This window comes from Thermobia domestica, chromosome 15 (assembly GCF_964235325.1).
Source record: "Thermobia domestica chromosome 15, izTheDome1.hap1.1, whole genome shotgun sequence".
In the NCBI taxonomy this organism is placed as follows: domain Eukaryota; kingdom Metazoa; phylum Arthropoda; class Insecta; order Zygentoma; family Lepismatidae; genus Thermobia; species Thermobia domestica.
The window spans coordinates 161,882,312-161,901,650 of NC_137468.1; the positions used below are offsets into that span (position 1 = coordinate 161,882,312).

The 19,339-nt window shown below is 37.3% G+C and overlaps 1 protein-coding gene across 1 annotated transcript in view; it reads right to left on the reverse strand.

The window, feature by feature from the left end:
- Nucleotides 1-19,339, reverse strand: part of LOC145671324 (uncharacterized) — a 78,638-nt gene that overhangs the window by 18,661 nt on the left and 40,638 nt on the right. The gene's annotated exons all lie outside the window — the stretch shown is intronic.

The window sequence follows — 19,339 nt, forward strand, 5'->3', positions numbered from 1 at the left end:
TATGGGTGAACTATCCTTGAACTCCGATCTTCCACGTTTATCAAATACTACATGAACAGCCTACAGCCTACATGATCAAATACTACATTATCAATACTACATATATCACAATATTGCGAGCGTTGATGAAATTTAATGAGAAAAGCAAAAAAGCTAATGGTTGAGTGAATGCCTATTCCAATGTGTTTAATTTTTGTTTACAGAAGATTTGTCTTTACATTTCTTAACCTTTTAGCCATTTTTACCCTTCCAAACTCTCCTTCATGTTTCAAATCCTTTTTGAATTTTAAGCAAGCCGATGATGGAAAATGTTTCTTCTCAAAGCTCTACTTGTTACATGTACAAGGTGGTCCGGAAGTGGACGTACCTCCCTCCCTTTATTTTCAACAGTATAGTTAGTTATGGTAGAATGTCTGTACACAGTTACCTTGAAGTTTTAAGAGTCATAAACATCGGTATGATCACCACCCATGTAGTAACACAGCTGAATTCTGCGCCAAGTTCTTGCAGATGTTTTGCGGAGACACTCCGGAGTCACGAGGGTGAAGGCGTGTTCCACAGCTGGTCGTAATTCCTGCGTTGTGTGATATCGAGTGTTTCTTACTTGTTGCTTTATGAAACTCCAGAGAGCATTGTGTGTGTCGTCAGATCGGGACTTCTTGGAGGCCAGGCAAAGGGAGCCGGTGAAGATACACAACCTCTTCCAATCCAAATAACAATTGCAAATAACTGTTACCAAGCAGAAAATAGCAGAAAACAAATGAACATGCATAACAATGTTGCCAGACAATGCCAAGCAATGTTACTAAAGAAATATGGGTAAAACCAAATGTGGGTCAGAAAACACCAATTAGGGGTACGTCCACTTCCGGACCACACTGTAGAAGAAAATTCTGCTATATATCTTTTGCGATGAGTATTAGCCCTTTTGCTTTTCTCAGCCTTTAAATATTTTCCTTAATTGAAAGAGACAATTAAAAATGATGAAAACAAGTACAGTTCGTTGGTTTGGTTTAGTATTTACATCATGCCTTTGTGCCATCATCTAATGAACGTCACAATACTAGAAGAACTTTAATCGTTAGTCATTTTGTGTGGAGCGTTTTCCAAGTTGGTTGTTTCTGATTTCACATTTTACTTTCTTCCGTAAATTATTTTCTTTCAAAACAATACCAGCGCATTATTGGACTTTGTTTTTAAGATACTTCTGCACTGGCACGCATTTTCCAGTATCAAAACTTAACAACACTGATTTCAAGCTTGATGACTCATTAGTCTATTTCACACCCCTAGAGAATTTTATTACTGTCGATAAAGTATACAGGGTGAGGCAAAAAGATGTTAACATTAAATGAGAGCTCTTTTATTTCTGTCTTGCAGATTAAACTACAGCGTGCCGATATTCCACTGAGGAACGAAGGAAAATAGCTGGCTGGCTGGAGGTTTTTCAGTCGCCAAGCATTGTACACTCCGCATCATCAAAATTGCGGCAGCCAACGCCGTTTAGTTAGACCACGCAATATACACCTTCTTATCCCATAATCGTGTCAGGTAAAGAGACCCCTCTCTCTCCTCCTTTCTTCTCTCCTATACTAAAATTAGCTAACAACATGAGAGCAATTCTTATTTCAAACTACACATGTATTAGTCTCGATAAAATGAAATAACAAAACCGAGACGAAACAAGATTCATAAGTTGATGTAGGGAGAAACTGAAACACACACAATGAAAAATTGAAACCAATGGATGTCTATTACACAGAGATTCTGAAATGAAGCAGAGAGAGAGAAGAGGAGAGAAGAAGAAAAAAGGGAGAACAGATAAAACTGTAGAATTCAAACGTAGTAAGAAAAGAACCTAACATTATAAAGTTCCGTCTCCAGAAATCCAACAGTAATATAGAAATAACATTTGTCTTTACATATTTTTCAGAACTATTCGAATATATAGAGGATGCTTTAAACATTAATTGTGTCACTTTCATAATGAATAGCATACTCAATTTCAAGTAGAACTGTAAATCTCCGAGATACATCTGGGATAATGTAATAAGTTTAACACACACGCTTTGTTTCCGCGTGGTTCGATTGCAAATTCGGTAGTGTTCATTAAACGTATTGTTCCAAAATACATTCTAATATACCCAGTAGATAGAGTTGGTCATATCTTTCATTTCACACTACTAATGGAAATTGAACAAAAAAGGAAAAAAAGAAAAAGAAAAAAGAAACAAAGAGAAAATTGAAGAGTTCTATTTTACTGCTAAATTTCTACCAGAAATACCCTATATTAAAGGTTCAAACTGTATCGTAACGAAAAGTTACAAATGATTGAAAGGAAAAGTTTATGTTCCTCATAAAAGTTGCATGTTTCAAATTTCAACGTGAAAAAAACACATTGAATTATATGATAGAAACAAATTTTGTGTCGAACTAGTATTTAAAAAAAAATGTGTTTTCAAATAACCAAAGAGTTACCATTTTCTAGCCTTTTCCGAAAATTTATCTGTTCCGAACATCCAGCATTGATTTCATCTCTTGCGGATGTAACGTAATTTGCACAGATAGAATAAACAGGCTAGGAGCTCAAACGGATCATCGTGCCAGACGGATGATATTGGTTAGGTTATAGGCCACCACTGGGTCCAGCATTCAAATCCGTAGTGACCCAGTAATTCGACTGAGACTCGGTAACCCGGAGGATAAAAAAGAAATTTTACTTATTCCCTTGCGTTTAAACAGTATTTCTGTCAGAGATGACCAGGACTGGAGATGTTATCCCCAGAGCACGAAAAACACGACGCCGAAGTTAACAGTTAATTAGATTCGCCAGACCAGGTATATCGGGCTCTTGCTCAGTTTTAACTTTGGAACATGAAGTGCGTGTGTGTGAGAGAGGGAGAGAGGGGAGAAATGAAAAATGCAAAGACAGGATAGGGAAATGTCAAGACAGAGAGAGAGAGGAGGGCGAATATAAATATGAAACATACTTATCATTATAGTTTATGATATAGAGCGTACACACTGTTTATTTTAATTATCGCCAGTGATGCCTTGTAAGTTCTTCATCACAAGATAAATCTCTGCAGCCATTATTTTATACGAAAAAATCATACTACCTGATGGGGAATAGAACCTAGATTTTCCATTTGGAAGTCTGGCACGTTACCACTACACCACCGATTGCTTTAGCCAAACCTTATTTAACAAATGGTGTAGTGTTTCTTTCTGAGAACGATAACACGAAAAGTGTATACTGCAGATCAATGATGTCTTTGGTATGTCCTGGTAATTCCCTTGCTCTTTCCCAAACAACATTCGTAAATCGTCTCAATCATGATACAGGTGTTTGCTTCCACATTCTTATGTAATGCTTGTCCAGTATGATAAGTCGATTCTTCACAATCACTTTGTAAAAAGTTTAACTTTGGCATGAGCAGGATTTGAACCTACGTTCGATAGTTCTATTATTCATAAGGTCATTACGTTGCTCCTACACTATCAAACCGTCTATAATTACAAGTCAGATATTACGTGCTTTAGGCCTGATCTTTGGAACGAACTGGCTTCTTCGTGTAACGTTATTTGCACCAAAGTGCACAATGAAATTAATTTATTCGACGGCCTAGAGAGAAATTAGTGTCCACTGATAAAGGAAAAACATATAATCGAGGGAAAAATAAAGAAATAAAACATATTTTGCAGTACTTTCGCCATGCAAGTTCAAAAGTACGCAAATAATAATAATAATAATAATAATAATAATAATAATAATAATAATAATAATAATAATAATAGTAATAATAACCTATATATAATGTTGAAAGCAACTATGTTTGTGACTCCTAATCTCTTCAACCACCCGACCGATCTCGATGAAATTTTCAATATTGATAAGGTTCGGGCCTGGGAAGCTTCTTTGTCATTTCATTTTAACGATAAAACTTAGGGTTAGGAGGAGAGGAAGAGGGTTGATATATAAAAATGAATAAAACGTAATAACTCTTGAAGCACCAGACCGATCTCGATTAAATTTTTAACATAGATGAAGTTCGGCCTAAGATGGTATTTATCTATTTACTTTGACGATATAATTTAGGGTTTGAGGGGAGGGAGGAATTATAAAGAATAAATAAAACTCGATAACTCGTGAAACAACATATGAATCACGATCAAATTTTTAACATAGGTGAGGTTCGGGTCTGAGATGATTTGCATCATTTCACTTTCACGGGAGAACTTGGGAAGGGGAATGGGAAAGGGAGATACATAAAACTAAATAAAACTTAATGACTCTCGAATCACCAAACCATTCTCGATCAAATTTTCAACCTAGGTGAAGTTCGAACCAGAGATGGTTTCTGTCATAGCACTTTGACAGTGTAACTTAAGAATTGGGGAGGGGGAGCGGCATTTAAAAAAGAACGAAAAGTTACCGGTGTAAGTGGCGAATCTATAATTTTTGGAGTTGCTGAGATTAAAAGTGACACATCTGATGCTGTTTAAATCCAAATTCAGGTTCTCAACTTGGAGGAGGGGGATACATATAAAAATGATCGAAATAGCCAATATTAGTGTCGAAATCATATTTTTCCGGATAGCTGAGAGCAACAATGAGACTGCAGATGCCGTGCTCCACAACATAGGGTGGGGAGGGGATATATAAAACACATCGAAAATGACCGATAAAAAGAGCGCTTTAGTAATCCTAAACAGTGACTGAGTAACGGAACATATTACTATTTTTTTCTCAATTTAACCCAACGAAGCGGATAATTGATAATAATTGATAATAATAATAATAATAATAATAATAATAATAATAATAATAATAATAACAGTAATAATAATAATAGACTACTATACTGTGAATCTGAACATTTATTATTATTATTATTATTATTATTATTATTATTATTATTATTATTATTATTATTATTATTTACATACTTTGAACTTGCACGACGAAATTGCTGAAAAATATGTTTTATTTCTGTAATTATTCCTTGATTGTATGTTTTCCTTTATTAGTGTGAACTAATTTCTCGTTAGGCCGTCGAATAAGTAAATTTCGTTGTGTACTTTGGTTCGTTCCAAAGATCAGGGCTATAATAAGTAATATTTGGCTTGTAAGTTCAGATGGCATGATAGTGTAGGGGTAACGTAATGGCCTTATGAATAATACAGCTATTGAACGTAGGTTCAAATCCTGTTCACGCCAATGTTAAAATTGTTACAAAGTCATTGTGAAGAATCGACTTATCATACTGGACAAGCATTACATACGAATGTGGAAGCAAACACCTGTATCATGATAGAGACGATTTACGAATGCTGGTTGGGAAAGAGCAAGGGAATTACCAGGACATTCCAAAGACATCATTGATCTGCAGTATACACTTTTCGTGTTATCGTTCTCAGAAAGAAACACTACACCATTTGTTAAATAAGGTTTGGTTAAAGCAATCGGTGGTGTAGTGGTAACGTGCCAGACTTCCAAATGGAAAATCTAGATTCTATTCCCCATCAGGTAGTATGATTTTTTCGTATAAAATAATGGCTGCAGAGATTTATCTTGTGATGGAGAACTTACAAGGCATCACTGGCGATAATTAAAATAAACAGTGTAGTCGTTCTATAGCATAAACTGTAATGATAAGTATGTTTTATATTCATATTAGTCCTCTTCTCTTTCTGTCTTGACGTTTCCTTATCCTGTCTTTGCATCTCTCATTTCTCTCCCTCTCTCACACACGCGCACTTCATGTTCCAAAGTTAAAACTGAGCAAGAGCCCGATATACCTGGTCTGGTGAATCTAATTAACTGTTAACTTCGGCGTCGTGTTTTTCGTGCTCTGGGGATAACATCTCCAGTCCTGGTCATCTCTGACAGAAATACTGTTTAAACGCAAGGGAATAAGTAAAATCTCTTTTTTATCCTCCGGGTTACCGAGTCTCAGTCGAATTACTGGGTTACTACGGATTTGAATCCTAGACCCAGTGGTGGTCTATGACCTAACCAATAACATTCGTCTGGCACGATGATCCGTTTGAGCTCTTAGCGTGTTCATTCTATCTGTGCAAATTACCTTATATACGGAAGATACGAAATCAATGCTGGATGTTCGGAACAGATAAATCTTCGGAAAAGGCTAGAAAATGGTAACTCTTTGGTTATTTGATAAGGAAATTTCATTTATACTAATTCGACACAAAATTTGTTCCCATCATATAATTCAATGTTTTTTTTTCACGTTGAAATTTGAAACATGCTTAAACTATGAGGAACATGAACTTTTCCTTTCTAATATTTGTAACTTTTCATTATGATATATTTTGGAATTTTAATATAGGTTATTTCTGATAGAAATTTAACAGCGAAATAGAACTGTCTTCTATTTTCTCTTTCTTTCTTTCTCTTTTCCTTTTTCGTTTCGTTTTTTTCTTTTTTGTTCAGTTTGCATTTACTATTGTGAAATGAAGGATATGACCAAAGCTATCTACTGTATTTTGGAACAGTACGTTTAATGAACACTACCGAATTTGCAATCGAACCACGTGGAAACAAAGCATGTGTGTTAAACTTTTGACATTATCCAAGATGTGTCTCGATCTACAGTTCTACTTGAAAAGGACGATATTTCCATTATGAAAGTGACACAATTAATGTTTAAAGCATCCTTTATATATTCGAATAGTTCTGAAAAATATGTAAAAACAAATGTTATTTCTATATTACTGTTGGATTTCTGGAGACGGAACTTTATAATGTTAGGTTCTTTTCTTACTAAGTTTGTTTTCTACAGTTTTATCTGTTCTCCCTTTTTTCTTCTTCTCTCCTCTTCTCTCTCTCTGCTTCATTTCAGAATCTCTGTGTAATAGACATCCATTGGTTTCAATTTTTCATTGTGTGTGTTTCAGTTTCTCCGTATATCAACTTATGAATCTTGTTTCGTCTCGGTTTTGTTATTTCATTTTATCGAGACTAATACATGTGTAGTTTGAAATAAGAATTGCTCTCATTTTATTAGCTAATTTTAGTATAGGAGAGAAGAAAGGAGAAGAGAGAGGGGGTTTATTTACCTGACACGATTATGGGATAAGAAGGTGTATATTGGGTGGCCTAACTGCACGGCGTTGGCTGTCGCAATTTTTTTGATGCGGAGTGTACAAGAAAAATTCATGGCTTGAACCGGACAGGATGCACCATCCCGCCTGACAACTGGCAGGATCTACGAGGTTTGTAAGGACGGGGTTCGTTCAAGACAATTACTAGGGAAACAGTTGTAGCAAAAGATCTGTCCGAACTGAAGAGAATATAATTCTCGTCCAGGAAGCGATGCTAACCAGCCAACCAAGTCCTCGCGCAGACCTTTTCTAGAGACTAACATTTCTGAAAGGTCAGTGGTTAGAATTTTGCATCGAAATTTAGGAATTAAGCCATACCACTTGTAAATTGTGCAGCATCTTACAAACGCGAACAAGTAAGCACGTATGAATGCTACATAGATTATCTTGGAAATAATGCACATGAAGCCGGACATACTGTTCATGTTTTCTGACGAAGCAACATTCAAATCAGGATCATGTTTATGCCAGCAAACGTATAACTTGGACCACTGCCTCACCTTGTATACAGGGTGTTCATTTATTATGTAGCCAAAATTCACTGGTGAAGTCCTCACACCAAAATAATAAAAAAAAATCCATATGAACATAGGGCGAAAAACGCATTGTTTCAAGATGTTCCGAAATCGAGAAAATTGTAACTTTGAGGTTGCTTACCTCGAAAACTATGAGAGATATCAGAGGCGGTTAAAGAAATATTAGAGAAACTATTTGGTCTAGGAATTAATTCGTGCGGTTGGTACGCACACATTGAAGCTGTAGTACAAACACAAAATACATAAATACCTTAAGAAAAATATTGTCCATCGCTAGCCACCACTTTCGCCCATCTGTCAGGCAATGTACGGATTCCGTGGCGAAAGAAGTCCTCATCCTTGGAAGCGATCCAGTCAGAGACCCATGTTTCGATATCTTCTGAAGAAGTAAACCGCTGTCCAATCAAATCGTTGTTCATGCAATCGAACAAGTAGTAGTCCGAAGGAGCAACGTCTGGTGAATACGGCGGGTGGGGTAAAACTTCCCATCCGACATTTTCTAAATAGGTTTTGACCGGTTTTGCGACATGTGGGCGAGCGTTATCATGTTGAACAATAAGTTTATCATGTCTGTTCTCCCATTCTGGTCGTGTTCTGGCCAGAGCTTGCTTCAAACGCATTAATTGTCGTCGATAACGTTCTCCATTCATAGTTTCACCCGGTTGCAGCAGCTCATAGTACACCACACCTTTCATATCCCACCATATGCACAGCATAACCTTTGCACAGTGAATATCTCGTTTTGGTTGTGATGGACCTGGTTCACCTGGTTTCACCCAGGCCTTTTTTCGTTTAGGGTTCTCGTAATGGATCCACTTCTCATCACCCGTAATAATTCGATGCAGAAACCCCTTTCTGCTCTGTCGTTGAAGCAGCAATTCGCAAATGGTTTTTCGTCTTTCAACGTCTCTGTCTTTCAATTCATGTGGAACCCAATGTGACATCTTTTGAATCATTCCCATGGCTTTCAAGCGTTTGGAGACTGTTGTTTGATCAACGCCTAATGCTGCTGCAAGTTGTTCCTGCGTTTGACACGAATCCTGCTCGAGCAATGCTGTCAATTCTTCGTCTTGAAATTTTTTTGGCTGTCCAGCTCGCTCTTGGTCTGCCAAGCCGAAATCACCACTTCTAAACCGTGCAAACCACTTCTGACACGTTCGCTCAGCTAGAGCATGGTCACCATACACTTCCACCAAAATACGATGACTTTCAGTCGCACTTTTCTGCATGTTAAAGTAATGCAGCAGGACACCCCGCAAAAACACTTTATCAGGCACAAATTGCGCCATGTTCACTTAACTACAAACTGGTGTTGTTGACGCTTTAATCCACTGCCCTATACTACGAACGATACGCGATGACAGGGGTTTGCAACACATGTGTGGATACACGGAACTGTGGGACGCTCCGTTCGTTGCGCCATCTCTTGTCCACCCGCACGAATTAATTCCTAGCCCAAATAGTACAGTGTCTATCTAAATTTCCATGTTTCAGAGTTGGGACGTATCGGCGGAACGGGTTTTATAGAGGGATCTGCGGTATGGGTTCCGCTCTTCCACCTCTCTCTAAAACCATGTGCGCCGGTATAACCTAACTCTGAAACATGGGTATTTAGATAGAGAATGTACTAGTTTCTCTAATAGTTCTTTAACTACATTTGATATCTCTCATAGTTTTCGAGCTAGGCAGCCTCAAAGTTACAATTTTCTCGATTTCAGCATCTTGTAACTTTGAAATAACGCAGTTTTCGCCTTATGTTCATATGGATTTTTTTTTATTTTTTAGGTTTGAGAATTTCACCAGTGAATTTTGGCTACACATAATAAATGAACACCCTGTATATGAAAAGTCCTATATATGATGCCAAATGAGACGAAAATTCTCTTCATTCTTTTCCGAGAAATTAATATTAATAATTCTCACAAAATGGGATTTTTCCCACGTGTTGGCATCAGTACTCTTAGTTATATTTCTGCTGTTAACAGGGTGGTTGTTTGGTTGTTGAAATTTAGTCTCTTGTCAGCACTGAGGTATATGATGCGTGGATGTACAGTTTAGGGTAGAATTTAAACCACCGTAATGCATTCAAATTCCAATGTTCTTCCACCGGCAATCGAACTCATACGAGACTGAAACATACATGATTAACTGCTTGATATGCAGTGGCGTAGATAAAATGTGAAAATTACCATTATATATATATATATATATATATATATATATATCGGGTGGCCCAAAAGTAGATGTGCTAGGCATGTGCCATTTAGATGTCCCAGCTACTTTTTAGGTACCCGTCATTTGGAACATATGGGATTCAGGGGCGCATCCAGGACCGACTTCTGGGGGGGGGCGGTGGGTTGTCATATTGTTACTATTAAGGGCTCCAAACTTTGGGATGGGTTTTATTTATATATATAAAATAAGAAAGTTTCCCCTGGATCCGCCCCTGATAGGATTAATGTGCTAAGTATGTACTTCAGCTACCTAAAGTTTTAGGTGCTTGTTACACCTAATTGATATTTGCGACTATGTACAACAAAGGTAACAATTACAGATGGTGATCAGAAAAATGGAAACACCTGAACGAAATTGCAACTTACCAGATTAATATGGTGTCGGGCCACCTTTCGCCTTCAGAACAGCCTTGATGCGACGTGGGATGGAGGCATAGAGGTCGTGAATGGTAGCAAGTGGAATTTTACACCATTCCTCGTGCAGGGCATCGGCCAGTTCTGTGAGAGAGGATGGAAGTGGAAATCGTCGCCGGAGTCGTGGTTCCAAGACGGACCACACATGTTCAATTATGTTGAGATCTGGGGATTGGGCGCGCCAGGGGAGGTGTTGAACTACATCCCGATGTTCCTCAAACCACGCTGCAACAACGCCAGCTGTGTGAATGGGTGCATTATCATCCTGGAAGATGACGTCATTGTCCGGGAACAAAATCCGGACCATAGGATGCAAGTGGTCTCCTAAAATTGCTACATAATCGTTGGCAGTGATTCGTCCGCTATGTGTGACCACAGTACCCATTGAAAACCATGATATGGTGGTCCACAGCATCACCGAACCGCCGCCATGTTTCACAGTTGGGCGGAGACACTGTAGATCATAAGCTTCTTTGGGCGTTCTCCACACATAAACACCGCCCGTGGTTAGGAATAGGGTGAAGGATGACTTATCGGACCATATCACACGTTTCCAGTCCTCAACGGTCCAAGTTGCGGCGTGCGAAAGCGTTATGGTCCCTGATGAGCGGTTTGGCCCGTGCAACACGACCCCGTAAGTTCATGTCATGTAATTCGCGGCGGACTGTGATTGTCGAAACAGGGTGGGGGAGGTGCTGATTGAGTTACTCCGTTACTTGCTCCGCAATGGCACGGCGGTTCTGCGTGACAATGCGCTTTAATACCCGGCGTGACCTATCACTTATGATTTTCTTCCGCCCACTGTTCCGCTTCCCTGATGTGGTTTTCCCGTGTGTTGTGTAGGTCGTCATCACCTTCGATACTGTCCCACGCGACACATCTAACACATTAGCCACTGCCGTCACACTCACTCTACATAACCGCGCACCAACAATTTGCCCTCTTTGAAAATCTGAGAGGTCTCCCATTTTACACTACCTCCGTCTGCTGCAGCCACTTGACACAGGCTATTCCACTGCGCCTGACGTAGTATGGAGAACGACGTAACACACCACCACCAGCGGTCCGGCGCTGCGGGCGCCACGACACCACTGCCAACCTATACATCTGATGTGTTGCCAACTACAGGTGTTTCCATTTTTCTGATCACCAACTGTATATACCTGGCTCAGTTTCACACTGTGATAGTCATTTGTTTCTATATCGTCACTTGGGACATATATCTTTCATATTCGAGGTACTCCCTTTAGGTGCATACTTCTTCAGTATGACACATAATTGATATCTGCAGCGACGCACAAATGACAGTCAGGTGTTTCCATTTGCTCATGAGCAGTAACATGCAACGGTTTCTCGCTTTGTGCTCCACTTTCTGTCCTTCTAGTACACAATCGCTTAGAAAAAAGAAGCATGAAATGCATCAAAATTGGGAGATGAATTTAGAAGAAAGAAATGACATAACTGGTGAATAAAAATTAAGATGAATCTCTCGTACATATGTGAACAGTTAATTACTTACGTAGATATATATTCCTGACAAATTGTTCCTAAAGTGAACTCCAGGGATCAAGAGTAACCCCTGCCTCTACATCATGAAGTGAAAAATCTTGAGATGAATGCGTATAATTGTATTTTTTAGATGCCAACAGTCGCCGATCATTTGAAAGTGAATATGGAAGAACCATTAAATAAAGAGACGCGCGTCATTTTGTTATAAAATTACATGGCGAGCGGATTTTATCTGATCCCAAACGGCTATAGTCGAATATACATGGTTACAAGAGCATTCTGATTAGCCAAGTTAAAAGACCCTAAGGATTTATCCCTCTACAAGCGACGTTTAATTTATCGCCTCCTTGGCCAAGTCGGAAGAGCACGAGCCTAGTAATCAAGGGATTGGTGGTTCGCACCCAACTCGGCTACTTTTTTCCCTAGTGTTTTTTAGACTCATCTTAATGTAAACAAATTATGCATAAAGGCTATTTAACATATTTTGGGGGAATAATTTTCTCTAACGGTATGGGGAACAACATTTCTAGAACATCGCCAGGTACATGTCAGCCATGTGCCTAGGGGCGGACATAGACTATGACTATCACTTGCCATCCATGTGATTTCTCTGTCATAGGTGCATAAGGCACATACTGAGCACATTCCCATGTGCTGAGGGGACATGATAGGCACATGCCTGCTATGTAATTGTGCTATTAGGGTGTACACCCCTGCTTTGATCAAGTATAACATTGTAGTTTATGGGTTTATTTGCTTCGGCTCTTTCGAGCTTAACCTCTACGGTCCCCCAGTACTCATTTGAGTACATTCATTTTAATATAACATAAATATATGTCGTTTCATTTCAATCGCACCCTTACACGTTTTGCTTCTCAAGTACTCATTCGAGAACAAATTTAGTGCACTCTGGGTCCATCAGATAGTAGCATTGAGCATACAGTGTTACATTCAAAAGTATGGCTGCAGCAGGAGAGGAACGGATTGAAAGTCCTGACAAAAAACGTTAGTATATTATTTGATTTACCTTCGGTATAGTACAAAAAATTATTTTCTTGTAGTTTAATAGAAACTTCTTGATATAAAAACATTACTCGTGATTTGGCCATTTTGTAAATTTCAGAACTTAGTAAAAATTATCATGTACTCAGATGAGTACTTCGGGACTTATGTATACATATTATTCCCCTGTACTCATTTGAGTACTTTTCATATTGCTAGATATTTTTTATCTTTCAAAAGCTATTTTAAGTATTGGTTTCTTTTAATTGCATTTAGAAATAAATATGCTCCATTTTGTAGATAACTTATCTCATGGTTCCGAATCACCAGACAAAATTTGGAAAGTGAAGCCAATAGTTGATGAGATACAACACGCTTGTAACCTGCTGCTACAAACAAAAGTCCGTTGCTATCGGCGAACAAATTATACTTTTTTCAGGACAGAAAATAACTAAAGGTTTGAAGCAGTATGTTCCTTCTAAGCCCAATCATTGGTGATTTAAAAAATTGCTCTAGCAGCGTGTGATTGTTTGGTTTTAATTTTTTTGAAATATCAAGGTAAAAATACATTTCCTGAAGAGTTAATGAAAGTGTATGGAGTAGGAGGAGCTGTTGTAAAAAATTAGTTGAACCAATGGATTCTGTAAAATTTGTTTATACCGACAAGTTCTTTACTAGTGTGTCCACTGCTGAAAAAGTGTTGGAGGCAAATGCATATTGTACTGGTACAGTAATGCGAAATAGAACAGGAAGAGCATTTAAAAATCTGAAGAGTGATAAGGAAATGGTAAGAGGCGAAGTGATGTCGTTTGTAGAAGTGATGGTAAAATAGTTATAGTTAAATGGAAGAACAATAAGAGTCTTCTCTTGTTATCTACGGCTTTTGGTAGTTTACCACAAGATCAAATCCTAAGATACAGCAAAGAAGATAAGTATCATGTTTGTGTTCCTAGGCCCTCTGTAGTAAAACATTATAATGAGAAAATGGGGGTGTAGATTTGCAAGATAGATTGATTTCGTACTACAGAATCTCCACTAAGACTAAGAAATGGACTGTAAAAGTATACACTCATTTCTTGGATTTTGCTGTTGTATTTTGAATAAAATAGATTGTAAGCTTGCAGGTACATCAGGAAAGACGATTTTGATCTGTTAAGAGTTTAGATCAGACATTGCTAATTCTCTATTAGCGTCTGACCCAGAAAACGTGACAGTCCCAAAGTTGACAGGCCAAGTAACAATAACAGTAAGGTGATTTCTGTGAAAAAGAGAACACAATGTTATGCCTATGCCTCAATTTCATGTAAAGTATGATTCAGTAAATCACTGGTCAGATCATGTCCCTGGTAAATCACAATATCGATGTAGGTTTGAAAAATGCAGAGTAAGAACAAGGATTAAATGCATAAACTGCGAAGCTTTCCTTTGCTTGCAAAATAGAAGTTGTTTTCTTGCGTTCCACATCAAGTAAATCCATTCATCGGGTTTGCAAGGTTATATGTTATGAAAACAACAGTGCATGCTAGATAGTATAATACAAGGCAAATGTAAAGTTATTCTCGAGATGTAAAATGCATGATTGTTCTAATGAAACATTGAATGTACATGATTATGTTAGCAGCTTATCTTATAAGGTACTGAAGGTAAAAATATACAACTAGTACATTTTCTTTATTTCTCATTTTGTTAAGATATATCACAAAATTATAGCATAATTTGTTGTAAACACTGCAACAATATTTTTGCCATTAACTTTTGATTTTTCACTAAACAATTGCAAAAAGTCGTTTACGGTATGCAGTGAATTCAACTAAATTCTCATAAGTAATTATACTCACACTGAATGTATCACGAATGATGTTAAAATAAATAATTTTGCTTCAAAACCAAACAACTAAATCTTTATTGATACCTGGCTTCTAATACTTGCTTCGTTTCTAGCAAAAACATCCTTTATTTATTTTTATATTTACAATAAATATACGTAGTACGCCCCTAAAGTACTCAAATGAGCACATTCCCTCCCTCTGCCCCTATGGCACATTTTAACATGAAATTGCTTTTAATACACTGAAATACATATAACTAACTAGAAAATATTCAGAAATAATTTGTTGGTGTAGTAAAAAAAATTCGGGACCGTAGAGGTTAAGCTGTAAGTAAAACACATTAAGAACAAATAATAAAGAAACTAAGTCTACCTGATGGATAACAATAAGAAATGATATAAAATGCATGCTGATCAGTACGGTACTACGATACTGTATACCTACTTTCAGGCCACCCTATATATATATATATATATATATATATATATATATATATATATATATATATATATATATATATATATATATATATATATATATATATAATAGAAAGAGTAAACAGGTGAAAAACAAAACTATTGAATATATATGTCATCAAAATGGACAACGGGTCTTTCTTCTGGATGTAGTCCTGTGGCGTGTCAGTCTTTAGAAATTCCCAGAGGCTCATTCTTTAGTACCTTCTGGCTTGGAACGAGATAGGAAAGTGCACAGAAACATGCACATGTTAACTTCGTGGAGTGCACTTAGCGCCCGTAGATTTAGCGCCCACATATAATATCGTATACTTAGCGCCCAGAAAATATTTGATGCTTATCAGTGTGCTAGGGTTGACCAAAGAGAGAACTAGTTTATATGTATAAATGTAGTTTCGTACTCAAATCATCTATCCCACCCCCTCTCTTTTGACGACTAAAGAACAAAAATTTTTCACTTGAAAGATCCTGCTTAAGGGGTTTTAAAACTTCCTGCACAATTGTCATGTCACTTTTAAAACCCCTTAGGCAAGTTGAAAGAAATGTGTTCTTTTCTTCCTCTTCTGTTCATCACCGTCTACACTCTGACTTTTCATGTACATCTGTAATTACGTACAATTTAATTACGACTTAAGAGCATTACCATATCACCTATGAGATTTTCATATATGGATGTGAATTCATGTGCCAGCGTTCAGGCACGTAGCCAGGATTTCGTGAAGGGGGGGGTCCGTGACATGAAATACTGCGGTCATCACAAAAGGTGCTCGATCACTCTAAACTATTTTACTGAAACATATATTGGTTCGTTTAGCCAGGATTTCGTAACGGGGGGGGGGGTGACATGAAATGTGAGGGCCCAGGAGCTCGATCAATCTAAACTACTTTACTATCAACATATATTGGTTTGTTAGGACAATAAAATGAGGATATGTTGGCAAGTATTTTAATAAACTATGAAGAAATTTCGAGCAAAATAATAATAAAAAAAAAAAACATTGAAAAAGATTTTGCAATATTTACGTCCTTCTGTTTATTCAAATATAACAATTTTCCTTTCGTTATGACCTCAATTATTATAAAAAGTACATACTGAATACTGTCTTGTAAACTATCTTCTAATATAAATAAAATAAAGAGTTAGTTTGTGTGTTTGTCTGTCTGTCTGTGTCCGGCCTGGGGACCAGACGAGTGGACCGATAGTTACCAAATTTTGGTCAGAGGTACCTTGGCCCAGGCCCCAGATCAAGACCAAGAGTTTTTTTTTTTTAATTTCGAAAAAGTGGGGTCTCAGGGGGCGTTTACGGGAACCGGCTTGGGAACCAGACAAATCGACAGAGAGTTACCAAATTTTAGTCACGAATACCTTGGTCCAGGCTCCAGACCAGAGTTAAACGTTTTTGCAGAAATTCGAACCAGGGGAGTCTCAAGGAGGGCGTTTACCGGGACATGTAAAAGTAGTAGAAAATGACCGATATTTATTTGTTTAACAATCATCAGATACAGCTCAGAGGCCATTTTACATTGAATATCCAACAACATTAACAATGGAAAGGAATTGGGAAGGTATCGGCCAGGGCTGTTTAGTAGGTGCCATCCCGGCATTTGCCTGGTAGGACTGAGGGAAACCCTGGAAAACCTCAGTCAGGGGAGTCAGCGGGGGGTGGATACCGAGCCATGTAAAAAAAATAGCCCAAAATGACCGGTATTCGTATCAAATCCATAGTTTTCGCGGTCGCTGAGATCAATGGTGATACTCCCACAGGCGTTGACTTCCAAATACAGCCCCTGTGCGAAGCATGTGTATATTCAACTAGTTTTACAATATATGCGTTCCTTTCTCTGTTGAATCAAATGCTAACAGAACTTTCTTTCAACATAATTTTTGGTTTTTATTATTCCGTCAATTACTGTCGGTTCCAAATGACAGGTTAAAGGAGCAACAGAAAATTGTCCTTGAAATAACATGTTTGATACTGCAAGGATGCGATGACGAAAAGTTATGATTTAAAATGTCCACGCTGTTACACAACGGCACTTATGCTTTCGAAAGCTTGAAATCTCCCTGACTAGTAGCAGGATTTCTAAGAATTCCATAACTTTTCTTGAAATTCCAAATTCCCTGACTCTTCCAGAATACCCGCTTACCTCGCCACCATATTGCAAGTAATACAATTCCTCATAAGAAAGAGTAAGCAAAAGCTTCCTGTAGTTTTCTTTTTAATTTTTAACGCAGATCCTTCTTTTTGTCATTTCATTTTGTTTTATCCTTCCTTAATTTTTTTCATTTCTGGTCTCGAAGGGGGGGGTCCGGACCCCCCGGACCCCCCCCCCCCTTGGCTACGTGCCTGCAGCGTTATTTTAAAATTTATATAGTTTTAGAAAAATATATTAAATAAGTTGTCTTGTTCAGCAGTGTGTTTATTTTTCTGATTTTATTCGCAAGACGTTGACTATGAGTGTGTGTCAATATAGTTTTAAATAATAATAATTACACGCACCTTAATGCAAATACTACTGCATGGAAAACAGCAATTATTTATGCACATTGCATAACTTCATTTCCTATCGTAAATACAGGGTGTCAAAAAATACAAATGCCAAAATTTGCTGGGTAATTCTTTATATCAAATGAAAATAAAACGTTCTCATGAACATGTGTCAAGTGTTATAAGCCGCCCTAAACGCAATCAATCACATTTTAAACCCTAGTTTAAAAATAATGGAACATATCGTAAGTAGTTAAAGAAATTCGGCAAGAACTAGTATTTCCTCTATCTAAATATCCATACAAGGATACACTTTTAACCCTAGGACCACGGGCGGCGATTAGGGGGGGGGCAAAGGGGGGCAGTTGCCCCTCCACTTTTTGAAATGACCCATTAATGTATATAGTTTCATTTGGAAATATAAAGTTTTGTATGTATTATTGGTTCATAGAATACAAATGGTGCCATAAAATATTTGCCGTTCCATGAGTACGTATTGGTTATCTTTCCGTGAAGTTAAGAAAGCTACAGAAATTGCGTTTTAAAAATGACACTAAAAATGGCCCAAAAATTAAGCTGTTGGAGCGAGACAATTCGAGCGTACTTTCATTTCATCTTACAAGGGCTCGATATGTTGGTAAGCCGCTCTGGATCTAATTGAGATATCATTTCGCAAGAAAAGAAGTCCTTCACAAGTTATTCTTTAATTGCACAAAAATTGATAGTTCCTAAAACAGTTCTTTTCTTGAAAAATTGACAGTTCTTTTCTTCTTTCTTATAGTAAGGAATATTTTGATTTGATTTTTTTCAGTTTAACATCCTCTTCAGCAGTGAAGCTATAGGAACGTGAACTTAATGATTAACGTAGAGTCCGAACCACGTGAGCTCCCTCCGGGAATTGAACCCAGGTCTCCCACGTCAAAGGTGCGTACGTTAACGGCTTAGCCACGAAGGAGCTCAGTAAGGAATATATAATTTTGCAGTGTAATATACGAGTTTAGGGGTGTACATATACAGTTTTGTTATACAATTAAATTTAGTAAATTCAACATAATTCTAGGTTTTAGGATTATTTTGTATAACTGGAATGTGAAGTGACTAAGTATTGTTGAGTTTTGATGTATTCCAAGAAAATGAAAACTGTATCTAATGGCAATGAACATGTTTCGGGAAGCTGCAAAAATATTTCTTTGAATGTCGTAGCATATGTTTGTAGTATTCACTGTCTTTCTAAGAGTAATAACACATATAATAACATGCGTGGAATTAAAAATTTAAGTTGTTCATTAATTTCCAGTTCCAATATAACTTTTGCAGAACCAGCCTTATTATCCATTACTATGATTATTTGATTAATATTATCCTTTCTATTTATTTGTTTTGCAAATTTGTTATTAAATAGGTCCCTAATCTGATCTCACAATTTTCCAGACAGAATTTTAAGATGCATGATTTTATGATTTTTTGATTTCATGAGCAAGGAATCAGATCTCTTCTTATACCTTCGTTGTATAAGAGTACAAAGAGTTAGTATCTTGTGTTGCTCTTGTCAATTTACGTAACAAAATATGAAACAAGATATACGGTATTTTAACTGAAAAAGATAGTTATACAGTTATACAGTCTTTAGTCTATATAACAGCCTCCTAATAGTTATACAGCCTTTAGTCTAACAAAGTGTTACAAGCAACCAGGAAAAGTAACATTGACATACAAATACTG